The sequence below is a fragment of the Drosophila biarmipes genome, unplaced genomic scaffold (assembly GCF_025231255.1).
Source record: "Drosophila biarmipes strain raj3 unplaced genomic scaffold, RU_DBia_V1.1 ptg000005l, whole genome shotgun sequence".
Lineage (NCBI taxonomy): Eukaryota > Metazoa > Arthropoda > Insecta > Diptera > Drosophilidae > Drosophila > Drosophila biarmipes.
The window spans coordinates 1,568,931-1,574,092 of NW_026114527.1; the positions used below are offsets into that span (position 1 = coordinate 1,568,931).

Consider the following 5,162-nt stretch of genomic DNA (forward strand, 5'->3'; position numbering starts at 1 on the left):
GTCCCGAAAAGCATTTTGGTAAAAATCTTCTTTTTCCTGTTTACCGCCAGGAGGAACTTTATTTTCCGGACAGAAAGGCAAGTAGTTATGTAAATCATGCCGATCAGAAGAATATTCTAAATCTACTTCTAATATGTATTCTACATTTCCATCAAGAGAAATATTTTTATAATCGAATGACTCTAATTGATCCCTATTTAAAAATGTAAACCCTGAAAGGGTTAATGGTTGACTCATAGCCCATCCATATAAATTATTTACGTTAATATAACTAAGGAAGTTATTTGGCGTACTATGATCAAGGTTATTCAGGTATTTATTATTAGCTACAAAAATTGTTTAGGTACATTGAGTTAACCTTCCTCGTATTGCTCTTTTCAAAAAATTGTACATGTCTCCATCGCTAATTAATTCTAAATTTACATTGGTATACTTGAGCATAGCATCCCAAGATATTGAAGGTGCTTTTACAAAGTAAATAGGGTCTAATTTATAAATTTTCCTACAAATTTCCCTAAAATTTTCCAAGATATTAGTCAAAATTAATAAGTCACTTTCTAAAAAAAAATAATCTCTAAAAGTGTGACAATTAAAAGTTTTCCAAACCTTTTGAACAAAATTGTAATCCTCGGTACTACAATTTTCTTCACTGAGAGTGTTATAAAACTTATCAATGTCAGGAAGCTGGGTGTCTACACCTTCCTACTTATTTGCATAAATTTTTCTCCCTGAAATTTCGTGCTTAGAACTTTAAAATGTTTGTCCTCCATGTAACTTGACAGTTTTTCTAAACTTGAATTTAAAAACATAATTGAATCGATATCTTTTCGTATCTTTTTGAGACATTTATTTTAATTGTGCTATGTAAAGTTCTTTATTACACGGTATAGGGCTTAAGTCGCCTTCTAATTCAGTAATAAATAAATATATATCATATTTCGTTAAATTATGAAATACTACAGGAAACAAAGGATCCCTTAATTTATATTTTGGCTTACAATTTTTATGAATAGGTACCACGTAATTTCCAGTAAATTGGTCGAAGTGGTTTTCCAGGTCGTCATCATGTATTTCATTCTCACAGGCGCAGCAACTACCCTTCTGATCATCGTCATTAATTGGACTTGTGCTCGGACCTTTGGGGGTTGACCAATATTTGTAAAACAAACTCATAGTTTTTTCTTTGAGTGATTTACAAAATTGGGTAATGCAGTCAGCGCCTATGATATTTAAATAAAATTTTTTAGTATTAAATATATGTAATTTTTTATAATTTTTGGAACGTACCTTCATATGTGTACAATTCGTTAAGAGCCGGATTATATTTATGCGCAATGTAAAATGATACTGCACATACAGTATGCTTTTGCACTTTTGTTGTCGACGAAGTAGTTGCTCAGTTTAGGCATGTACCGTAATTTTCAAGAACAGCCTCAATTTCAGCATATATCACCACTGGAGGGGATAATTTTTTGTGAAAGCCCTTAAACGATGTTGTAGTATTTGGCTCTGGGTAGATGGAGGCTTCTTTTCCGCACTCAAGCTTATTATGGGTTGTGTTATTTACGGTGAAAAATTGTAAGCAGTTTTCACAAAAATATCCACCCGCCTTCGATTTGGAATGTTGCGATTAACATAATCTTTTTACACTCATAATGTAGGCATAATGCATGACTTCTTGGCTTATATTGTTGATTCCTAATATATTGATATGAATAGAACGAATTGACTTTGTTCTAAAGGTTGGCCTGATAATTTTTTCGCCATCTGCATCAGTTTCATAAATGTTAATGTTGAAGTCTGCATTATTTTTTTTTAAACTGAATAATTCCTTTATTTGTGATTGGACACTCGATTTCCGAAAAATACAAACTTATGCCATCATACACAATGATTGCTTTGTCATTTTTTCGAATACTTTCTTTGCTGTGTTGTTGCAAAGGTAGTACTCTCATGGCTTTTATTAGCTATATACTCGTATGCTAGTACGCACCACTTGAAACAAAATACATCCGTGTTTTTTACATTTATAAGCGCATTTCGTGCTCTTATATTTTTAGGGGCCTGGATGTATCCGCTAGCAGGAATGTTTTCTAGATTTATTATCGTAATTTCAAAATATATAAAATTTCTAATTGCCAACCAGAATCTTTTTCTTTAAACTCACTGCTTGATGTTAATAAACTATCTATTGCCGTATTTAACTCATTGTCAATGTTTTCAGATTGGTATACCGATTTGTCTGCAGTCGTAAAATGTTTTGTTGTTTTAATTGTATCTCCTTCTCGTTTTTTATAGGTACCATAAACTCTCAGGCTGAATTTAATGACACTATATTCAATCATGCAATGCTTTAGAACTTCTATTATATTTCTTTGGCAAAGCTGGTAATAATCTTTTAAATCAATAGTATTTTGGACAGAACTATTTATTCTATATGATTTTACTGGAAACTTAGTTTTAGAACAAAGGTGAATAATATTTTGATTATTCTTGACCTCTCTGACCGATGCATTTTTATGCTTACCGGTCAATATCGGCTGACGTTCTCTTGAGGCCAGATATTTTTCACTGCACGTAGGAAATAAAAGTTCCATTTTTAAATCCTTTTTGCTCTCTATAATTTTAATTTTCTTTGTGTTGATTAATGATTTTTTTACCCTCCTCCAATCTTATTCGTTTAAGAGCATTAGCGGATGTTGAAGGATGGTCGTCTAAATTTTTTAGTTCTTGGTTTAGTTGTTGTTGTTGTTTTTGATGGTGTTGTTGTTATTTTTGATGCTGTTGTTGTTGTTGTTGTTTTTTTTTTGTTTTTGTTGTTGTTTTCTACCATTCATTAATAAAATGAATGCATTTTTGGGCCCTTCACAATTTTGATAATGCTCATCAAAGTCATTATTGTTGACCTCAGTAGAGCACAAGTCGCATTTTATTTGTGATCTAGCCATGAAAACTTCGAAACCATTTCGAGGCTTTGAGCCCTTGCCATAATGAGCTTCAAACTCACTTTTCTCCACATTATTAGTGCACAAATCACAAACAATTGATGATACCATTTTTCGGTTTTAGTTTTAGTTATTTTTTTCAGTGAGTTGGTATAGGTATATTATATAAATATATAATATGTGGAATAAATGTTAGTTTTTTAACCGAAATAAAAGTAAACATTTAAACACAACTTGAATTGTTACGCGCAATAACCGGCACCGAAATGTATCGATAATTTAAATAGAAGGCAGTACTGAGGCATTTGAAGAACTGATCCTGAGCAATTTGAGGGGTATCATTTTTATAGTCTAGAATGTTCCCTTAGCAGGTTGTCATCTACAGGGAGTATATACAGGCATGTTGTACTCTTAGAACCAATCCGATTGGTTCTCGAATATAGGATGCAGAACATGACCGCAGTCGAATGGTTATTAGAGGAAAGGGAAGACAAGGAATGCTAACAAATAACCGGGTGGTGATGTAGGAGGGTTCAGTATGTAGGTAAATATCGATGGTGTATCGCCTATGGGATAAGTTACGCTTACGAAAGGTAATCGCTGTGTCAGCAAGATACAAAATTATTGACACTTTGGTTCGGGCCAACATTTGCGGAAGATGTTGCAGTGCAACCATCAGAATTTTCTCAAGCCTTAAGCTGAGAGTAGCTATAATAAGGGGCATCAGAGACCCTCACATATAAGGACTCGAGGGTAGGGGGTGAAATGCTTTCCTAGTAGAAAAAATAATTAGGAGACAAAATAACCAAGTGCTTGTAAAATGGAACGGTTTTGATTCAGCCACAACTCATGGATTTGACTTGTTAAAGTAATAAAACGCAAAACTAAAAAATGTATTTTTTTCGGTTATTTACATTTATTTATTTATTCATTTAATATTATTATACAATTATTTCTTATTACTATGTTGCGTTACTGCTTAATATATTTTCAATATTATAATGACCATGACATAATGTATTACAATTATCTGGGAAAATATATGTCTTATCGTTCCAAAATTAAGACTAATTTTATTCATTATTTCTGTATAAAGAATGTGGGATCTACTACGAATTACTCGCTGAGATCCATTAAATGTTTTTTTATATTTTATACATTCATGATTCAGTTTCTTAATAACTGATTTCTTAACTTCTTTTTTTATACAATCGTTTTCATTTCCGCCCTTATCAACTAAACAAGACTATGCCTTAGCTTTAAGTCCCGAAAAGCATTTTGGTAAAAATCTTCTTTTTCCTGTTTACCGCCAGGAGGAACTTTATTTTCCGGACAGAAAGGCAAGTAGTTATGTAAATCATGCCGATCAGAAGAATATTCTAAATCTACTTCTAATATGTATTCTACATTTCCATCAAGAGAAATATTTTTATAATCGAATGACTCTAATTGATCCCTATTTAAAAATGTAAACCCTGAAAGGGTTAATGGTTGACTCTTAGCCCATCCATATAAATTATTTACGTTAATATAACTAAGGAAGTTATTTGGCGTACTATGATCAAGGTTATTCAGGTATTTATTATTAGCTACAAAAATTGTTTAGGTACATTGAGTTAACCTTCCTCGTATTGCTCTTTTCAAAAAATTGTACATGTCTCCATCGCTAATTAATTCTAAATTTACATTGGTATACTTGAGCATAGCATCCCAAGATATTGAAGGTGCTTTTACAAAGTAAATAGGGTCTAATTTATAAATTTTCCTACAAATTTCCCTAAAATTTTCCAAGATATTAGTCAAAATTAATAAGTCACTTTCTAAAAAAAAATAATCTCTAAAAGTGTGACAATTAAAAGTTTTCCAAACCTTTTGAACAAAATTGTAATCCTCGGTACTACAATTTTCTTCACTGAGAGTGTTATAAAACTTATCAATGTCAGGAAGCTGGGTGTCTACACCTTCCTACTTATTTGCATAAATTTTTCTCCCTGAAATTTCGTGCTTAGAACTTTAAAATGTTTGTCCTCCATGTAACTTGACAGTTTTTCTAAACTTGAATTTAAAAACATAATTGAATCGATATCTTTTCGTATCTTTTTGAGACATTTATTTTAATTGTGCTATGTAAAGTTCTTTATTACACGGTATAGGGCTTAAGTCGCCTTCTAATTCAGTAATAAATAAATATATATCATATTTCGATAAATTATGAAA

General features: G+C 31.7%; 1 long non-coding RNA gene across 1 annotated transcript; it reads right to left on the reverse strand.

Annotated features, from left to right (window-relative positions):
* Positions 1-954: 954 nt before the first annotated feature.
* On the reverse strand, positions 955-3,108 carry LOC127011670 (uncharacterized). The gene is made up of 2 exons (XR_007764891.1): positions 1,288-3,108; positions 955-1,220 (listed from the first exon to the last, which is right to left on the reverse strand). It is a non-coding gene; the product is annotated as an uncharacterized LOC127011670 (long non-coding RNA).
* Between the last annotated feature and the right edge of the window lie 2,054 nt (positions 3,109-5,162).